Source organism: Syngnathus scovelli, chromosome 5, assembly GCF_024217435.2.
Source record: "Syngnathus scovelli strain Florida chromosome 5, RoL_Ssco_1.2, whole genome shotgun sequence".
NCBI lineage: Eukaryota > Metazoa > Chordata > Actinopteri > Syngnathiformes > Syngnathidae > Syngnathus > Syngnathus scovelli.
The window spans coordinates 20,672,367-20,694,711 of NC_090851.1; the positions used below are offsets into that span (position 1 = coordinate 20,672,367).

General features: G+C 42.7%; 1 protein-coding gene across 7 annotated transcripts in view; it reads left to right on the top strand.

Moving 5' to 3' along the window:
* The first annotated feature begins 410 nt into the window (after nt 1-410).
* LOC125969619 (zinc finger protein 638) overlaps nt 411-22,345 on the top strand; it is a 155,889-nt gene continuing 133,954 nt past the window's right edge. For 3 of the 7 annotated variants that reach the window (XM_049721886.2, XM_049721887.2, XM_049721888.2), the window contains exon 1: nt 487-654. The gene's annotated coding sequence lies outside the window, so the exon portion shown is untranslated. Of the gene's footprint in view, nt 655-22,345 lie in introns of all 7 variants that reach the window. The other 4 variants (XM_049721890.2, XM_049721892.2, XM_049721895.2 and 1 more) reach the window with 3 other exon arrangements.

Below are 22,345 nucleotides of genomic sequence, written 5' to 3' on the forward strand. Positions count from 1 at the left end.
ACATATTGAATCATGAAGTTGCAGCAACCTCTGTTATTACCTTATATCAAAAAATGTCTCGTTATGTCTTTCTTATTGATTGAATATGTGAATATACTTGTCTGCTTATATACTTTATCCAAAGAGGTGTGAGCGTATCTGTTATCGTAGCTAGGCAGGTGTTTTTTTGTTTTTTGACCCTATTCCTTCAGTATAAAACACATATTTACAAGATAACATTCACAAAATGTAATAAAGGAAATGTACAATAAACTACACATAAACTTCAGCACTAACAATATGGCTAGTGTTGGATTTGGTCCACAATTTGGGGAGGGCACTATCCGCGCCTCACGGCAAAAGCCAGAGCCAATCACCTGTTATCCAATTTACTCTCTGCGTGTTCGTTTTCTTTTTCAGTGTAAGGAAAAGACTGAGACACCGAAACAAAATTAGACTTACAAAGGTTGGTTGAGACACTTGGTTCACACTCCAGTCCAGATAGTGGCAGTAATGCTCCGTAAAAGCTGGTTCCCAACCGCCATTTAACGAAACAAAAAAAGAAGACGGACCACAAGACGAGTAAGAGGATGGTGTTACGTTTTTAAACACGGCTATTTCCCAATTGGTAACGTCAAGTCGTCAACCATCTATGGCATCCTTCAATACAAAAAGGTATTTTAACGCTATATTTGTGGACACTGAATTGTCTCAAGTGTGTGTAAAATTCCACTGAATCAATGTCTAAAACCTATGCCCACCGAGTTCGTAGTTAATGGACGCTTTGTTGTGCAGTCTTGCTAGTCATTTTACGTTTTAACTGCCCCCGAACATTCCCTACTCCTTTTTAATAGTTTTTGACGGATGCAGTCCGTCCGTAAATTAACGTAATGTACGGTATCTCAGAGGACGTTAATGGGCTAAATAACAAAGCGTTGTTTTGGGCATACAACATGCTCCTGAATTTACCGATCAGTTTGAAATAATTCACGACGCTGCGCAAAGACAACCATAAAAAAAAATAAGATGGCTGTTGCGACTTACTTTTGTTATTAATTTGCATGTCACTAATATCCGCCAAGCAGTGAGGATTCTTTAGGCTCGGGCACTCTGGTGTAGAGTCCAGCACACATACGCGCACACGCACACACGCACACTAGGGGCCCAGTTAAAAAAAAAAAATATATATATATATATGTTCGAGAAGTTAATCGTTCGAATTCCGAATCATATTTTCCCATTACAAATAATGGAAAAAAAAATTATCTGTTCCAAGCCACCCCCCCCCCTTTATTTTTAAAGTCCTGATGTACTTTCCCATATTTAAGTGGACATCAGTGCGCAGGGAGCTTAAATTTGTCCGATCGCGCAACTGCAGCGCACCGCCAAACGCGCACCGCCGAATGCGCAGCGGTTGTGCGCCGTCGACCGCGCTACTGCACCGCGTTGGTCGCATTATTGTGACAGAGCGGTCGCTAAAATTTAGAAAATATTTTTAAAGTCCTAATGTACTTTCCAAAATTGAAGTGGACCTCAGTGCGCAGGGAGCTTAATTTGGTCCGATCGCGCAACCACAGCTCAGTGTCACATTGCTTTAGGAGCGTCTTTGTGTTTTAGGATGGCTTTACTGCTCCCACTTGCTTCCTTTGGAGGCATGATTAGAGTTGATGCAATCCTCAGAGTAACGAGAACGTAGTAACGAACGGAGTCAGTTGGCATGCGGGTCCTCTCGGCTCATCTCGCGAGGTTCGACAACTGAATTTCGTCCGACATCCGAAGCAAAAAAATCTTGAATTTTTTGTTCGAATACCGATTTGTTCGAGAACCGGGACGTTCGAAAACCGAGGCTCCACTGTAATTTATATATCGTTATATGGGCCTGTGGAATATTTTGAAGTGCAACCGCTGTCAGCGGCGAGCACCCGGAGCATTGTTGACTTAAAGGACGATCGATGGATTTGATGAATTGGAGTGACACAGATGGTTTTATAAACGTGTTATTTATGTAATAGTTATTTGAATAACTCTGAATGTTACATCAGGCCCATTCTCAGCTCTTCGTTTGTGTTTATGTCATGTTAGCATACCTATCGTTTAGCCTGTTGTTGCTCATTCATGTCTGTTCTTGGTGTTGGATTTTGTCAAACAAATTTCCCCCAAAATGCGACTTGTACTCCGGAGCGACTTATATATGTTTTTTTTCACGTTATTGTGCATTTTATGGCTAATGCTACCTATATTCCGGAGCGAGTTTTAGTCCGAAAAATACTGTAATAGTTTTAAACATGTAAATACAATATAAATGACATACAGAAAATAATGTGTAAATAATATAAATATAAATGATACGTGTGTGTGTGTGTGTGTGTGTGTGTGTGTGTGTGTGTGTGTGTGACATATGTACATGTAGCTAAAGTATACATAGCTACTGTAGATATGTTTTTAGAACTCTATTATTATAACAACTTTTTTATTAAAAGGTACAAGTGTACGTACTGCAATTGTGTGGACACTCCCTGCCTTCTGCTGGTGTGTGGGCATCTTTTGTGCCATAATTCCCCAATTTAGAAGGTATATTTTAAATTTGTGAACGTACGCGATGTACTGAAGGCACGATAATCGAACTGCGATGTAGCAATCACTTTATACAGGACTGTCTCAAAAAATTAGAATATTGTGATAAAGTTCTTTATTTTCTGTAATGCAAGTAAAAAAACAAAATGAAATATTGCAAGCCTTTTATTATTTTTAATATTGCTGATTATGGCATACAGCTTAAGAAAACTCAAATATCCTATCTCAAAATATTAGAATATCATGAATAAGTATACTAGTAGGGTATTCAACTAATCACTTGAATCGTCTAATTAACTCGAAACACCTGCAAGGGCTTCCTTAGCCTTGGAAAACACTCAGCTTGGTTCACTAAACTAAATCACAAGTATGGGGAAGACTGCTGATCTGACTGCTGTCCAGAGGACCATCATTGACACCCTCTATCAGGAGGATAAGACACAAAAAGAAATTTCTCAAAGACCAAGCTGTTCACAGAGTGCAGTTTTAAAGCACATCCACAAAAAGTCCGTTGGAAGGGGGAAATGTGGCAGGAAACGCTGCACAACCAAGAGAGATGACCGCAGCCTTAACAGCCTTGTGAAGAAAAGTCAAAGTCAAAGTCAAAGTCTCCTTTATTGTCAATAGCTCCGCATGTCAAGACACACAAAGCGATCGAAATTACGTTTCTCACTATCCCAGGGTAACAAGACAGAGTTCACAACGCACATACAAGTAAACAACACAGGAAAAATAAAACAAGAAGATGAACAATAAGAGTGATAGCACGCTAGCCGCTCCCGATCCACAGCAGAGTCCGGAAAGATGACAGTCAACCAGGCCACTGTGAACACGAGCACACAGCAGGCACGCACTGTCCGGTTCGTGGAACTTATCAGGCGAACGCAACCCATCGTGTCGTCCCGCGAACGAACGTACGCCAGTAGAATGGAAGGCACGGCTGGGCGAGGTGGGGTGGCCGCAAGCCTGGCCCGATGTCTCCGCGCTGGCCCCTCTCCCGCTGCCTCGCAGACCCGCTGCCGACGCATCCCAACAATGCTCCAGTCCGGCGTCGCACCATGACGAAGCAGTCCGAGCGCCCTTAATCTCTCCGCACCAAAGTCCAGAACCCACTTCCGCCGATGTTGAGCAGAACATGCCCGCCGCACTAGTAGCACGACGTATCACACGAGACGAACATACACAAAACTGCCGGACAAACACTCAGTAAACACTCACAAAACACCGAACGGGACAGAGAGTGGCCGCTGCGTGTGCATTTGGGGGAGCTTCAAAGACAGTGGACTGAAGCTGGAGTCTAGGTATCAAAAGCCACTGTTCACGGATGTGTCCGGGAAATGGGCTACAATAGCCTTATTCCCATGGTCAAGCCACTTCTGAAGTCAAGACAACAGAAGAAGCGTTTGACTTGGGCTATGGAAAAGAAGCACTGGACAGTTCCAGAGTGGTCCAAAGTCCTCTTTTCAGACAAAAGCAAGTGTTGTATTTCATTTAAAAGTCAAGGTGCCAGAGTCTGGAGAGAAGCAAAATCCAAGTTGCTTGAAATCCATTATGAAGTGCCCACAGTAAGCGATGGTTTGGGGAGCCATGTCAGCTGCTGGTGTCGGTCCACTGAGTTTCATCAAGTCCAGAGTACATGCAGATTTTAGAGCACTACATGCTCACTAAATAGCTGAAAAGCTCTATGGAGATGATTTCATTTTCCAGCATGATCTGGCACCTACCCACAGTGCCAAAACCACCAGTAAATGGTGTACTGATGACCATGGCATTACTGTCCTCGATTGGCCAGCCAATTCCCCTGACCTGAACCCCATAGAGAATTTGTGGGGTATTGTGAAGAAGAAGCTGAAAGACACCAGACCCAACAATGCAAATGAGCTAAAGGCCGCTATTGAAGCATCCTGGGCATCCATAACAACTCAGCAATGCCACAGGCTGATTGCGCCCATGCTACGCCGCATTGGTGCAGTAATCCGTGCAAAAAGATTCCCAACCAAGTACTGAGTGCATCAATGGACATTTTCAAATGTTTGATTTTGTTTTGCTGTTATAATTTTTTTTTTTTTTTTTTACTTGGTCTGAGGAAATATTCTAATATTTTGAGATAGCATATTTGAGTTTTCTTAAGCTGTAAGCCATAATCAGCAATATTAAAATAACAAAAGGCTTGTAATATTTCAGTTGATTTGTAATGAATCCAGAATGTATGACATTTTTGTTTTTTTAATTGCATTACAGAAAATAAAGAATTTTATCACAATATTCTAATTTTCTGAGACAGTATATGTATGCATGGATGATACCTCATTGTTGCCACTTTACAAGAAAGGGCGAGTGGGGATGCTCGTCACATCACGTTTACATCGAATGGAGCGTCTATCATCCTGCTTTCGTTTAATTTTGATAACACGTGCCGTGTGACTGTCGCCGGGGTTGCCAAATCCTTTCCCCCCTGCTTTGTTTACAGTGTGTTTAGCGGGGTTTGTTTTGAAGTTAAAGAAGAGAAAACGTGGCATCCTTGAACGAAAGTAAAATGCCCTTCACAAAAACGTTAATGGAGCAAAACTGCGCTACATTGAGTTCACGTTCATCCAAAATATTTACATATTAATATATCAGATATCATATCAGAATATGAGTTCTGAATTTTCGTTCATTGAACACTGCCTGTTAAATATGGCTCGAAGCTCCATTCTTTACACAAAATATTTACGTCACCATTTAGAATCGGGCTACAACAGCCACAAACCAAGCACCAGGTACAACAATCAATCACACTCTCCATTGTTTTTGTTAGTGTGTGCGTACAGTGCGTGCTAGCGACAGTTGCTGTAACATGACATTTCTAGCAAGGTGAGGAGGGGCTCCTGTGCAATGGCTGTGGAGACGCACTGTTTTCGGGTGTAGAGTAGCGTGAAGCAGGTGTAACGCCTTGCTCACGCCTGTGTTCCATGTCAACTTGCTCCCATGTTATCTTGCTCCCCGTCTCGAGTTACGCTTGTTAGGGTAAAGCGAGTTGCGCAGTCTTATCTTCAGGGATGAGAACGGCGAATTAAATAAAACTCTGAAAAGTAGCCTGGGTCTGGGGGCCGCATGCCCCACTGGGGGGGCCGCAGTAGGCCAGGGGCCACAGGCCCCTATTGGGGGCCACAGGGCCCACAGCCCCCCCCCCCCCCCCCAATATAAAAACAATTTTCTCAATGGATCTACACGATTCACGAAAATGATACTCCCGACGGAAAAAAAACACGGAAATCCGCAGATCCGCGGAGGACTCTCATCCCTATGTCTTTCGCGACTGCAGATTCGTCACAAGCGACATGGAACTTGCCTGATTGCAAAACTGTTCAAATTTTCAATAAGAACGTTGAACGAAACGTCTCGTTTACATTTCCGACTGACTGCAAGAAATGGCAAACACTAAACAAACAAAAAAAATAATACAAGAGTTATACGCGGGATTTGAACCCGTGACGCAAAGTAATAAAGAACAGCCCACTGACTGTCACCTTAGCCACCATGCTGTCGCACACTCACGCTGCCTCCGGCAAATAATTTTAAATATACCCAAAACCAAATTACCCGGCGAGGGTACGAGTTGATCTGATGCCTAGTGTATACCCGCCCATGTTAACTGGCTCTTCGGAACCAACTTGACATGGTCTCGTTCCCAGGCTTCTTGCCAACCTCGCAGTAGGGCATTAGGCAATTATGACATGATCAACGTTCTAGACACATAAGAAATGGGTCCAATCACTAAAGCAACGGTGTCACCAATGTTATATTGATCGGCTTTGGGAATTAATAACAGTGTGGAGAGAACATAATTTTACGAATGGTCGCATGCGACGCACGAAGGGTGAGCGGTGAGATATACAAATGTTCACCGATGAAAAGGTGGTTTACTTGCACAGCCCCCCCACCCCCCAAAGATGGTTTGTTGTTCTGTTAGGTTTGACATCAGAGCACGCTTTGCACAATGTTGACTTTTAAAAGTCCTTAGAGGCATTTGAATACACGCGCGATTTGTTAAATATATTTAGTGTGTGGGGCGGGAGATTTGGAAGTTAGTCGATTGGGTAAGACCTGACGCGGCGCATGACAGACAACCATTCGTGAAATTCTGTTTTCTCCACACTCTTATCAATACGCAAATCCGATCAATATAACATTGGTGACAGTGTTGCTTTAGTGCTTGGACCCATTCCTTATGTGTCTATAAAGTTGATCATGCTTTCCAATGCTTTCTATTCCTAGTGAAGTGCGGCGCACTACCGCGCCGCAGCCATTCTGCACCCGGTGTGACCGAGGCTAGCAGGCTAGGGCTAATAGGACTGACCACTGCCAAATGTTGACGTTTACTTTAACAATGGTGGCAAACAGAGTAGGTTTGGCGATGGAGCCACGAAGTGTGAATAACTGTTCAGAACACCAGAGAGAAGTTGCAAAAAATTATATATTGAAATCATTTCCAAATCGTAACATTTACAAGGTCTAGCTAATGATAGATCTATATGTATGTTTTAAATTTATAGTATGGGAATTGCCCATGCTAATCAGATATGATTAAAAAAACAAATTATCCCAAAATGTGAAGACAAAATCAGTATATTCTCTTAGGGTGTTCTTTGTTGTGTCTCAGTTCACCAATACCACTTTGCAGCAGTGGGTGGGTAGCTCGCCATCAAACTGTTGCAGACAAAAAAAAGACCTAAAACAGGGGCAATTAACTCTTTGAATGCCAAGCTTTCGCTGAAAAAATAACCTCTAAAATTCCAGCCGATTTTGAGCCATTTTACTCATTTTGTAAAACCTACAGAATATTGTGTGCTATGGCTATAAATACACGTGTGGTACCGAATGAAAGATTGGACCCTCTTCTTCCCTTCTATAATACATGAACAATAATGAAAATGTTTTTGATGGCAAAAACATTGATTTACATACTATTTGTTTATTTATTTATTTATTTATTTATTTATTTATTTATTTATTTGTTTATACGTGTGCAAACAGCAACACTTTCACATTTGACAAGCTATTTACACATTTTTGGCTATTCACAGAAATGTTTGCGTGGTGCTTAAAATTAGTGTGCGTGTTTTGCTGTTTAGAAGGGATATATTTGTGCGTCATTGTATCCCGCATCAGAATACTCGTCAGATGACGGTGATTCATTCAACCTGTGGCACAAAGCACACACTTGTGATGCGGACGTCCGTGTCTGTCGTGTACTCCTAGCCATTTCCTCTAAATTCGCCCCATCGTTTTTGTCAGGTTTATTTTACTGACATGTGTACTATAAAGTGAAGAGAAAAGACTCAGCAAACAGAAATCACAATGAGACAAGAATATTAATTCAAATGTTCGCGCGGAGTGCAGTACAGATAGCTTACAACAATCTCACTACACTAAATATCTGTATGCACTCCTGCTCTTTTTATTTGGATTTTTCCTACACACAATGTGAGACACAAGCCCCTAAGGGAGGGGGGAAGCATGTGGGCTTTGTCTCGTAAGCAAAAACAAGGCACAAGGTGTTACATACTTATATGGCAATATCGGCAAAACAAATATGGCAATATCGGCAAAACAATTTAAGCAATCAGCTTCTCTCTTTGTCTCTGTGATCAAAACAGGAAACATGATGTTCCCTTGCCGTTCCATCGAGAGTGTGAGACAGTGGTTAGACGTGTTGTTTCTGGGCAGTGTCTCGGTAGATGTTCTCTTTTTGCTGAGTTGTCAGCTGTGTCCTGCCTGACCCAGCCGTCACCTCTCTCATGATCCAGCTGTAACCTTTCTTTTCTGTAGCACAACATAAAAAACAGCAAAGCCAAACAGCAAGCATATATTGCAGTAATATTGCAGTAAAGCATTGATTAGAGAATGCATGATAACATATATATACATTTTTCTAACAGTTTTGCTCTACCGCTATCACGAAAAGCAATAGTTTGCTCAGTTTTAAGCTACATGAAAGCCGATCGCTTCCGTTTCACCATTTTCTCTCACTCTATAACTCTACAACTACATTCTGTTGACCACTACAATGCTGTATAGACTTGATTTTAGAGGTCCGGATGTCTTATCTACCCATTCATAAAATAAAAATAAGTTGATGAGAACACTCGCCGACATGATCCTGCGTTATTAATGTTAATACAAAGAGTTAAAAAACATGCAATTAGCCAAAATTCCTAAAATTGAGTGTTATAAAAACAATTATCTGCATTAAATGCTACAGATACAAGCGGCCGAAATGAGTTTTCTCCGCAGGATGTCCGGGCTCTCCCTTAGAGATAGGGTGCGAAGCTCGGTCATCCGGGAGAGACTCGGAGTAGAGTCGCTACTCCTCCACGTTGAGAGGAGCCAGATGAGGTGGCTCGGGCATCTCATCCGGATGCCTCCTGGACGCCTCCCTGGGAAGGTGTTCCGGGCATGTCCCACCGGTAGGAGACCCCGGGGACGACCCAGGATGCGTTGGAGAGACTATGTCTCTCAGCTGGCCTGGGAACGCCTTGGGGTCCCCCGGGATGAGCTGGATGAAGTGGCTGGGGAAAGGGAAGTCTGGGAGTCCCTCCTGAAGCTGCTGCCCCCGCGACCCGACCCCGGATAAGCGGAAGAAGATGGATGGATGGATAAATGCTACAATTTATAGAACAATTCATTCCATAAATTAAAGAAACCTAATCATTCAATTAATCTTTTGAAATGAAATTTATCCAAAGTAGAAAAATAAACAATTTACATTCATCTTTAATTAACACACCTCAAAAATAACAAACATTGGAGTTTTACGACTCTACATTCAAATAGTAAAATTCAAGATTCAACTTGTTAAATAAGGTCCAGGAGTTAAGTAAAGATCAAGAGTAAAATGAACTGAAATCAAATAGCTAGCTTTGAGCTGGACAGTTAGCTCAGGTTAAGTTCAAGTGTATTCAAGATATTGTTCCAAGAGACTGTTGCGCGACAGGTTTTTCGAGAGGCTTTAAGCGGCGAAAAGAGATGAATAGTCGATAGGCATTATTAATTACCGTTGGTGTAAACAAATAATATGTAAGAAAGAAGAATACTGTTGGATTTGGTCCACAAGTCTGGAAGGGCGCTATCCGCGCCTCACGGCAAAAGACAGAGCCAATCATCTGTTATCCATCTGCGTGTTAGTTTTCTTTTTCAGTTTTAGGAAAAGACTAAGACACACCAAAACAAAATTAGACTTACACAGGTTGGTTGAGTTCAATCACAATTATTGTTAAGAAAACTCTTTTCAGGAAAAATACAATACAGCACTGGGCCCTTAGTGTGACAATGCTCAAGAGCAAAAAGTCTCCATTCAAAAAAGGCAACGTTCAAGGTTCTTTGGTCAGCTTATATTCAGTTACACATGCCAGTGTGGGCCGAGTTTGATGGGTGATGAGTCTATGGGGGTGGGGCAAGTTCGCAGGAGAGTATGATTCCATGGGAGTGGGTGCTGGTTTGGTGAGAGCTGGTTCCGTGGGGTTTGGTGCTGATTATGGGCGATTCGGTGTGTTTGACTTGGTGGGGACTGTTGTTTTCCTTCCTGTCTTTCGGCCTTGGCGATCACCTTTGACCGGGTTCTTGGCTGTCTTCCTCCTGGCGTTCTCCCTCTGGCACCTCTGCTGGTTTTATCTCCAAGTAACCTTCCTGTAAATATTTTCCTCTATTATTGCACATACACTGTTGCACCTCGTCCATTCATCATCCTTCCACTTTTGTCATTTTGTACGGACTTGTGAAGTTTTGGGTGTGACATCATCAGTTCGTTAATGTTCCCTGACTATGCAAAGTTCTTACTCACCACTTACCATGCATTTGTTTGTTTGTTCTTTTGACACTCCATGTATTTGCTTACTTTGTCACTTTCTTATTTTAACCATGCTTCTAACCATATATTTTCATTAAGTCAAAATATTTTCCTTCTGTCCAGAACATTCAATAGTAATCCAAGGCTGGCGTCGAGCATTAGGCAAAATACGACGTCACATCAAACATTAATCAAAACATAAGATATAATCAAGTACAGAACATTCTTAGACACCTTGAGCAGTGTCTGTGATTTAGAATGCAAACAAACTTGTCTGCTTATGTACTTTATTCAATGAGGTTTGAGCATATCTGTTTTTGTAGCTAGGCAGGACTTTTTGTATTTCGACCCCATTCCTTCACTCCCTCTGTTGACCTCAGTTTAACTGAGGTCACCAAAACCATTGATACCACCAGGGTCCCTCTGTTGGCACACCACGTACCTCTGTGGCGCCGCTTCAAGTCCCTTTGTGGGGCCGCCAATGAGTGAGAAAAATAAGCATAGATAAAATTCATACCCAGACATTTGTCAAGATGGAGAGTGGAAAGGCAATTGGCCCAGATGACATTCCAGTGGCAGCATGGAACTATCAAGGAGAGATGGCAGGGGAGATTCCTTAAAAAGCGAGAAGATTCCTGAGGAAAAGTGCTGGTTCCTATTTTTTATTTCAGATCACGGCGATGCGCAGAACTGCAGTAGCTACAGAGGTGTTATGTTGATCAGGCACAGCATGAAGTTATGGGAGAGAATAATAGAAGTGAGGCTTGGAAATCTCAACTGGACAAAATAATGGAGAGTGTGGCAGAGAGGAAGATGTTGCATTTTAATTTTATAAAAGTGGTGCGGGAGGACATGCAGACGGTTTGTGTGACAGGACAGAAAGATTTGGAAACGATTGCTCTGCTGTTGCGGCCTCTAACAGGAGCAACCAAAAGAAGCGGAAGAAAAAAATGCGAGAGAAAAATACGTAAACAAATAACGAAATACGTGTTAACCAATTTGTGATAGTATTGCAAGCAGTTTAAACTCTAATGAATGTCCATATCAGTTTAATCAAATTCTAATCATACTTTACCTTTGTATAAGGGATAGCCTTCTCAAAGCATAGTCATTGTAATTTCTTCAATCCGTTGTTTTACTAACATTTAATGATTGATCAATCACGTATCTTAAATCATGGTTTTCCCCCTCCGAAGCGACTATGTACTCAAACCCAAACTCCACCATCTTATAGGGAAAAAAATGTTGAATTTATTTGTTTATATGTTCATTCTTTTCTCTTTGTCTTATGTCCCAATCACGCCACTGTTTAAATGATCAATTATTTTCAACATAATACTCCTGCAGTCTTAAATTCATCCATCCATCCATCTTCTTCCGCTTATCCGGGGTCGGGTCGCGGGGTCAGCAGCTTTAGGAGGGACTCCCAGACTTCCCTCTCCCCAGCCACTTCATCCAGCTCATCCCGGGGGATTCCCAAGGCGTTCCCAGGCCAGCTGAGAGACATAGTCTCTCCAGCGCGTCCTGGGTCGTCCCCGGGGTCTCCCACCGGTGGGACATGCCCGGAACACCTCCCCCGGGAGGCGTCCAGGAGGCATCCTGATAAGATGCCCGAGCCACCTCATCTGGCTCCTCTCAACGTGGAGGAGTAGTGACTCTACTCCGAGTCTCTCCCGGATGACCGAGCTTCTCACCCTATCTCTAAGGGAGAGCCCGGACAACCTGCGGAGAAAACTCATTTCGGCCGCTTGTATCCGGGATCTCTTTCTTTCGGTCACGACCCATAGCTCGTGACCATAGGTGAGGGTAGAAGCGTAAATCGACCGGTAAATTGAGAGCTTTGCCTTTTGGCTCAGCTCTCTCTTCACCACAACGGACCGGTACAGGGTCCGCATTACTGCCGACGCTGCACCAATTCGCCTGTCGATCTCGCGCTCCAACCTGCCCTCACTCGTGAACAAGACTCCAAGATACTTGAACTCCTCCACTTGGGGCAGGATCTCATCCCCGATCCGGAGAGGGCATTCCACCCTTTTCCGATCGAGGACCATGGACTTGGATTTGGAGGTGCTGACCCTCATCCCGACCGCTTCACACTCGGCTGCGAACCGTTCCAGCGAGAGCTGGCGATCACGGCCTGAAGAAGCCAACAGCACCACGTCATCTGCAAAAAGCAGAGACGCGATGCTGAGGTCCCCAAACTGGACCCCCTCAACGCCTCGGCTGCGCCTAGAAATTCTGTCCATAAAAATTATTAACAGAATCGGTGACAAAGGGCAGCCTTGGCGGAGTCCAAACCTCACTGGGAACAAATCCGACTTACTGCAGGAAATGCGGACCAGACTCTGGCATCGGTGATACAGGGACCGAACCGCCCTTATCAGTTGGCTCGGCACCCCGTACTCCCGAAGCACCCTCCACAGAACCTCCCGAGGGGCACGGTCGAACGCCTTCTCCAAGTCCACAAAACACATGTGGACTGGTTGGGCGAACTCCCATGCACCCTCGAGGATCCTGCCAAGGGTGTAGAGCTGGTCCACTGCTCCACGGCCAGGACGAAAGCCACACTGCTCCTCCTGAATCCGAGGTTCGACCTCCCGACGGACCCTCCTCTCCAGCACCCCTGAATAGACCTTACCAGGGAGGCTGAGGAGTGTGATTCCCCTGTAATTGGAACACACCCTCCGGTCCCCCTTCTTAAAGAGGGGAACCACCACCCCAGTCTGCCAATCCAGAGGCACTGTCCCCGATGTCCACGCAACGTTGTAGAGGCGTGTCAGCCATGACAGCCCCACAACATCCAGAGCCTTTAAGAACTCCGGGCGGATCTCATCCACCCCCGGGGCCTTGCCACCGAGGAGTTTTTTAACTACCTCAGTGACTTCGACCCCAGAGATTCGAGAATCCGCCTCAGAGTCTCCAGGCCCTGCTTCCCTAATGGAAGGTGTGTAGGTGGAATTGAGGAGGTCTTCGAAGTATTCTGCCCACCGACTCACGACGTCCCGAGTCGAGGTCAGCAGCACGCCATCCCCACTGTAAACAGTGTTGACGTTGCACTGCTTCCCCCTCCTGAGACGCCGGATGGTGGACCAGAATTTCCTCGAAGCCATCCGGAAGTCATTCTCCATGGCCTCACCAAACTCCTCCCACACCCGGGTTTTTGCCTCAGCAACCGCCGTAGCCGCGTTCCGCTTGGCCATCAGGTACCTGTCAGCTGCCTCCGGAGTCTCGCACGCCAAAACGGCCCGATAGGACTCCTTCTTAAGCTTGACGACATCCCTTACCGCCGGTGTCCACCAGTGCGTTCGGGGATTGCCGCCACGACAGGCACCAACAACCTTACGGCCACAGCTCCGGTCGGCCGCCTCAACAATGGAGGCGCGGAACATGGTCCACTCGGACTCAATGTCCCCCGCCTCCCCCGGGACGTGGGAAAAGCTCTGCTGGAGGTGGGAGTTGAAGCTCTTCCTGACAGGAGATTCTGCCAGACGTTCCCAGCAGACCCTCACAGAGCGTTTGGGTCTGCCAGGTCGGACCGGCATCTTCCCCCACCATCGGAGCCAACCCACCACCAGGTGGTGATCAGTTGACAGCTCCGCCCCTCTCTTCACCCGAGTGTCCAAAACATGCGGCCGCAAATCCGATGACACGACTACAAAGTCGATCATCGAACTGCGGCCTAGGGTGTCCTGGTGCCAAGTGCACACATGTACACCCTTATGCTTCAACATGGTGTTCATTATTAAAAATCCGTGTCGAGCACAGGAGTCCAATAATAGAACACCGCTCGGGTTCAGATTGGGGGGGCCGTTCCTCCCAATCACGCCCTTCCAGGTCTCACTGTCATTGCCCACGTGAGCATTGAAGTCACCCAGTAGAACGATGGAGTCCCCAGAAGGAGCGCTCTCCAGCACTTCTTCCAGGGACCCCAAGAAGGGTGGGTACTCTGAGCTGCCGTTTGGTGCATAGACACAAACAACAGTCAGGATCCGTCCCCCCACCCGAAGGCGGAGGGAGGCTACCCTCTCGTTCACCGGGGTGAACCCCAATTTGCAGGCGCCCAGCCGGGGGGCAATAAGTATACCCACACCTGCTCGACGCCTCTCACCATGGGCAACTCCAGAGTGGAAGATAGTCCAGCCCCTCTCGAGAGGGCTTGTACTGGAACCCAAACTGTGCGTGGAGGCTAGTCCGACTATATCTAGTCGGAATTTTTCTGCCTCGCACACCAGCTCGGGCTCCTTTCCAGCCAGAGAGGTGACATTCCATGTCCCAAGAGCCAGCTTCTGCAGCCGGGGATCAGACCGCCAAGGTCCCTGCCTTTGGCTGCCGCCCAGCTCACTTTGCACCCGACCCCTTCGGCCCCTCCCACAGGTAGGGAGGAACGTTTCCTTTTCGGGCTATGCCCGGCCAGGCCCCATGGGCGAAGGCCCGGCCACCAGACGCTCGCCTTCGAGCCCCGCCTCCAGGCCTGGCTCCAGAGGGAGGCCCTGGTGACCCGCGTCCAGGCGAGGGAAAACGAAGTCCATTTATTTCAATCATCATAAGGGGCTTGCTTCTGTGAGCCGTGCTTTGTCTGGCCCCTCACCTAGGACCCGTTTGCCATGGGTGACCCTACCAGGGGCATGAAGCCCCCGACAACATGGCTCCTAGGATCATCGTCTTAAATTTGTTCAATTTATTAATCTCTTCCATCGTTCATCCTGCAAATGAATCACGTGAATGTGTTATTCAAACTTTAACCTTCAAATGCCACTTTAAGTTATCCACCGGTTCCCAATTAGTTTCTAGTCTGTATGTTATTGCTCCAATTTTTTACATTTAATACTCTCCCACCCATTTGATCTTATCTTGTGAAGGTCTATAATTTATTATAAGGTATTTTAAAACTCTCCCCACTTGTTACCACGCTTTATCTCCATTTCACGATGTTGTCTCCCATTCACTTCATTTCTGCCGAGCTGCTTCTTCTTCTCCGTCTAGCATGTTGAAGACTTAAAAAACATCAAATCTGAAAACACTTAAAATCTCACAATTCCCCCCTTTGTTTTTTTTTTCCCCTCCCCCTTTTGACACATTCTAAAAAATGTGTCACTATGGATAAAAAGTAAAAAATAATGTCCATGGTAACATACCCATCGCCAGCAGGACTTCGGTGTACCTCCAGATGCCATCCTGGCCTGGAATCACCAATTCTCAGTCCCTGAAACTCGACTGGCAGCCTCTCACATGGCTGTATGAACAAAAGCCGTCACCCTCCTGTAGCTGTGCATGCAGCTCTGCTCACAATAAACATCCATAATACCAAAAAGTAAAAGTAAAATTCACAATTATACACAAAAGATAATCCACACACGGACACTTGTCAAACGTATCAAATTGAAAACTGGAGCCTGCCAGCCTGTCCTGAAAATGATCACATTTACAAACTCATTATGAAAAGTAAGGGGTTAGTTGTTAATGTATTTTCACAGACATAACACAAAATTCTCCAAGACTGCAGTTGACAACCTGCAAAGTAAATACGAGTTCCACAAATAAAGCACAATCTGCTCCCTAAGTTGCGGTTACAGGCTGGAATACAATCGGGTAAAACATCAAAACAAAGCAAGTCGTCACAAATTCCGTCACATGCATTTCGTCACAGTCAGTTAAGTCAAGTTGTTGTCATACACTGTCTTGGCTCAGAGTCTTGATGGTCAATGCTGGTATAGTCACGGCTGGTCACAATCTTGAAATGGGCCTTCTCCATTGAACTCTTTTGTTGTCAATGGTGCCCCAGAGCAATCCTAAACCCTGATGATTCTTGCATTTTCAAATCTTTAGTATTTTTCAGGTGAGAGGAATTTTATCCTCTGCTGTGATCACATCACCCCAACTTTGAATCATTTTAACCATTCACATTACACAAACACCACACCACAAGCACAGACTTGACATTCATACACCATTACAGATGAGCTATCATCCCACAACACACAAAAAACATAAAATATTAAATTATTAAAGGAACCTTTCCTACTCAAAATGTTCTCTTCAATTAGAATTTCCCTTTTTTAATTTTAAATCCAAAATTAATATCTAATTGTCTGGTCTACTGTCCTCATCACCTGCCAATATGCATAATGCTGGAACATAATTTAACTCCCCATTTAGTTTGCTAACATCTCACACTTTTTGATTATTTGACACTTTGTTTTGAGCTGTAACTTCAATATTTCCACCTTCCCATATTTCTTCCACTAAAACAGTTCCATTTTGCTTTCAGTTTCACATTGATTTACACATGTTTAGTTTAAATTCATCCCTCCAAATAACCTCTGGCAAAGAACCAAAAATTTATAGAACACTCCCCTTTACTTTTACCTCGTTCCTTCATTCATCTCCTCACAAGCATCTCCACTTAAAAAAATAATGATACTAAAAATAATGTTTAAAAAACAATATACACAACTTCCTCCTGCCACTTACACTATCACCTTGAAGATTACCGTTCTCATTTTTGTTGATGCCAATTACTCTTAGAAAGAAATGCTTACGCTTGATAATGGAGTCATGCTATATCACAAATTTTGAAAACCTTCTTCCACGTTCCTCCTTTGTATCTATCAAAACCAATTAGAAATATTTTTGCTGTCATGATCTTCATTGTGGCCTTCACACATGTAATTCCTGTACTTTAAATTGTCAATTTTTGTACATGTGAAGCCCTTTGAGACTTGCTTGTGATTTAGGGCTATATGAATAATCTTGACTTGCCTTGACTTTATTATTATTCAACTTCTTCTGCATTCTTCTGCCTCTTTTTTTTTAATCTTAACTACTTCCACATAATTTACCTGATTCACTTCATTCCACTTTTAACACATTCCAAATAGTCATGCCACATATTCCAAATATTTACGGTTTTTGAGAAATTCACAAATTTTAAGCCAAAATTTCACCATTCATCCTTCATGGCACATTCAATATTTCTCATTTTCTTCTACATAATTCCTCCAATTCACATCCTTTCACTTCCTAGATTTAAATTTCACATTTTCACTTTTAACATTGCGGTACAATTTTGCAAAATTTCATTTTCCCCTTCTAATTTCTTGTTTCTTTTTTCACTGACTCAACCCATTTTAACTTTCAATTGTTCATCTTATGCCTACCTATTCCAAAACTTCCCACTTACCAAAATTTTAAAATGTTCTACTTTCAATTCACGCCCAATTTTACAAAATTCTTTCTATATTTTCATACATTTTTTGACCAATTCACCACGTTCCAAATTTAAACATAATTTTGTAGCATGCTCCAAGTTTTTATTCAGCCTCTTTGCCTTCACACGCAATTTCTACAGGAATTACAAATTCTAGTTATCCTTGTTAATCCTCCGTGACCCTCGTAAAGACAAACCGCATCAATAATGGATGGATTGTTAATCCTAACCCCAAGTGTCTATCATAAATTGCCATTTAAATCAATTGTCGCAAGGGTAATGTCAATGTATTTATTATTTAAAGCCCCACTGTATTCTTTTTTAATTAAGTAGTGCCCTGTATTACTATTTTGCTGACAATCCAGAATTCCAAATTTCTTATGGCCCCTCACCCCTTCAAGCTCAAATATGTATCCTATAAGTCAGTCGCAATTGATGTGTAATTAAATTCTGTCGTTTTGATAAAGGTCAATTAAGTTTAGCAATTCCTGTTGCCCGAATCCAAATGTTCGTTATGTCGGCCCCATGCACCCAAACACGCTTCCATCCCTTTTGTCTCAAACTCCAGCAACTTTGTAATGCTTGAGCAGCCTATAGCAAGGTGTCCAGTTTGACTTCATGTGACTCGTGCGAGTGTTTTGCAGCCTCTCCTCTCAAGAGTCTCATGATGATGATTCAGGGCTGGACCGTCCACCACTCTCAAATGCGTCCATCTTGTCTTTGTTTTTTCAGTCCAATTATTTATTTATTTATTTATTTATTTATTTATTTATTTATTTATTTATTTATTTAAGGACTTGCAACTGTGTATTCCACCAACTGTATGGCTCTTGTCCTGTGAAGAGCTGTGCTTGTCCCCTTCAAGCGTTATAATAGTTCCTGTTGTTCTCCCAAAGGTCAAAGGTACCTCATGATCAGGGACAGTCCTCTGTTGATTTTGAGACAGCCAGTGGAGTAAGAAGACTCAGTTCAGGAATCGTGCCACGCGCTAGGGCAGAACACATGGGACACAAATTTTATAAAACTGTCTTCGTGTTATCAGTCTTCCGGTGTAGCATTTGTTCATTACACCCCAACACCTCCTATTAACATTTTGTAGCCTATCAGTTGTGCACACTCATCATCTTACTATCAAGCCGCCCTTATCAAATGCTTTTTTTTTGAGTTATCCATCCACCCTACCCATTAACGTGGCTAAAATCCTCTTTCTTCAAAGTTGTTACACAACTTTTTAATAATACCGTATTTTCCGGACTATAAGTCGCTCCGGAGTATTAGTCGCACCAGCCATAAAATGCCCCAAAAAGTGAAAAAAAGCACAAGTCGCTCCGGAGTATAAGTCGCATTTTGGGGGGCAATTTATTCGACAAAATCCCACACCAAAAACAGTCATGAACGCGCAACAACAGGCTAAACGATAGCAACAACAGGCTAAACGATAGGTATGCTAACGTGACAAACAAACAAAGAGCTGAGAACGGGCCTGACGTAACATATAGAGTTATTAAAGAAAACTATTACATGAATAACACGTTTATAAAATCATCTGTGTCACTCCAATTCATTAAATCCATCAATCGTGTGGCTGAGGGCGCTTGCACTTCAAAATATTCCACAGGCTCATATTACGATAGATAAACTATATTTCAAATAACTATAATACAAGCAATAATATTATCAAACCATCCGTGCACTTTAAATCCATTAAATCCATCGATCAAATTCCTCGTCCTTTGTCAACATCGCCGCGCGTGCGCCCTGACGTCAGCCTCGTCTTTATTCCACAGATTTAGTATATAACTATATTGTAGCGTTAACAAAGTACAAGGATAGACGTGGGTTTGGTAAACGGCTCTTTATTAAACAAAACAAACTTCCAAGCGTGTGGCGGCGTGGACTTCCAGACACGAGAGCTCCATGGCATAGGACCGGGCGTGCGTAATGGCCATGTCCGAGCCCTATGCACCGTTCGCGGACAGCCACTCGGCCGAGCGCCGGCCCCCGACTCAGTAGAGTAGGATCGGGCGTGCGTAAAAGCCATAATAGTTTTTCAAACCTTCTATGTCACTCCAAATCCTTAATTCCTTCAAACTTTTTGTCCTCCGTGTCACTTAGAAATGATCACCGCTAATGATGCCGGTAGTCCTTACGTGGGTACGTCTGTCCTTTATGTAAACAACCGTCGCGCCGTGCCACTGACGTCACTTGAAATAGTAATCCATTGGTACATCACGGTTCTCCAAACTTTCTTTCTGCTGCTCGATTACTGTTTTCAGCTGCATATTTTACAACTTGAAGTTTGTAACCTGCAAAATGTGAGTTTCTTTTTGGTGCCATTTTTCTTAAGCCCACCCAGTTGATGAGTCACGGCCAACAGTGAAATTTAGAGCGCCCTCATACAGTTTCGTCTGAAAATATAATTTTTTTCAGATGTATTTTTTTTGTTTTGTTTATTTGGTTGTTTTATCAAAGTCAAAGTCTGCTTTATTGTCATTTTTTTTCATACACCAAGACACACAAAGAGATTGAAATTACGTTCCCACTATCCCTCGGCGAGATAGTACACATATGCATACAAGCAACACAAAAAAAACCAAGAAGGCACAAACAATGAATAAATAAGAGTGTTGAATAAATGATAAATAAACAAATAATAATAAATAATAATAATAAATATAAGAGGAGCAAAAATGGAGCAAGTGTACATACAGCAGACAGTGGACTTGGATATGGTGCTTTAAAGTGTTAATTGCTTTATTTGATGTTTTCTCTATTTTTTATGTTTTGAATATGTTCAAGATAAAGATATAAAAGCATGTGAAGTGATCAACTATACTAAAAATAACATGGGAAGTGGTCAACTATACTTGTAAGTAAGTGATGTCTTAATGATCAAGTAAAAATTAGTGAAAAAAAAACATATATAAGTCGCTCCTGAGTATAAGTCGCCCCAAAACTATGAAAGAAGCCAAGATTTATAGTCAGGAAATTACGGTAGTTTCCAACATTCAAATTCAAATATTCAACCCGCATTTTTCCTTCATCCTGATTCCAATCTTTGATTCCTTTTTCCTTTGATTATAAACTGGTCTCACGTAAATAATGTATTTTCCTCTTCCCATCTCTCACTTCACACGTCACTCACACCCTCTTCTACATTGCTGTTTTTTTTTTTTCTTTACTTCCAGTGTTTATCATCAAATTAAGTTAAAAAATCCTTTGTAATAAACTGTAATGTAATTCAACATTCTACGAACATGGTTGTATATGCGGCAAATGTTATTGTTCAATCTACAGGTCATACAGCGCCCGTGTTCCAAATATGACACTCCTCCTTGATTTACCATCTCATAAGTTATTGTTGTCAGCAGCGCTAAAGGATCGTGCTTGAAAGTGAATGTCTCATTGCCCAATTTACAACACATGCCACATTTGAGCCCGTATTTATTTATGTACCGTATTTATTCTAATTATCGCAAGGTTTATGTCCAACAGGGGGACTTTTTGTCCAATCGCCAAGGGGCACTGAAATGGGCGCTAATGTGTATATTTTCTAGTAAATATTTTTTGTATATGTCATGTTATCGCGATCGTCTTGTTCGAGCGCACGCCCCGATAATTTAATTGTGTGAGGATATTGTAGCGAAGTGACGAGTGTAATTGTATCATAGTTTATGGAGAAAAACAATTTAAAAGGGACATTCGACGTACTGTCAAATCAGTCATATTTAAACTTGCGCAATGACATCGGCATGCGGTCGCGGAGGAAAACGTAAGTTTTGGGGGGAATTTTTAGCAGCATGGGCGATAATTAGAGGTATCAATGTTTTTTATTTATGTCATCACTAACACACATTGGGCGATTATTAGAATATGGGCGATAATTAGAATAAATACGGTATTTATTTTCCATCCTCATGTTAGCTGGCATATGTCAGAATTAGAATGTAATTTTGCTTTTAATTTTAAGTCTTTCAAAATAGCTATATCCTTACTGCACCGAGATAAACTGTTACATATATCTTTAAAACAAACAAAAACAATCTATGTTCCTGCACAGACCTTGCATGTTGACTCTTAAAAGTGGCACCCAAATGCCAGATTACAAATCACACCTCCTCCTTCACTCTCACAATTGTTATAAAATAGTCTACTTATCTAGACACCACATCACATACTAAATAATGGCCTGCAAATTAATCATAATGTTGTCGTTGTCCCTCAAAACATGTGACTAGAATTTGGACAATTATTAACCCTCATCAATTGATCAATGATCTCCTCACTAAATTCCTATCCTGTTAACCTGTCTGCATAAAAAAGACATTTACAATTCAGGGGATAAGAGAGTAACAAGAAACACCTGAACCCTCACTAACCCAAGAACACAAGGAAAACCTAACAATAAACAAAATAAACCCAACCCACAATCAAAACCAAATAAACTAGGACCATGGCATATGTGGACCAACACAGTACTCCAAATATTTCCTCATTAAAATGTTAGCCTTTTTGTATAGAGCACCATTGATTTCTAATCATTGACCTAATTTTATCCTTAATTTAATCCCAATCACGAATGCCCACTACTTAATACTTTAGTTAGTGTTCTTTTAATTAAAAGTGCCCCCTTGCAATGTCATTTTTATTTGTTGTTTTTTAACTCTAAGTGATTCAAATCTTTGACTTGTCTTTCTTTACATATAACCACCTTGTATAGTCTTATGTCATAACCAATCAATAATTGTGGTCGA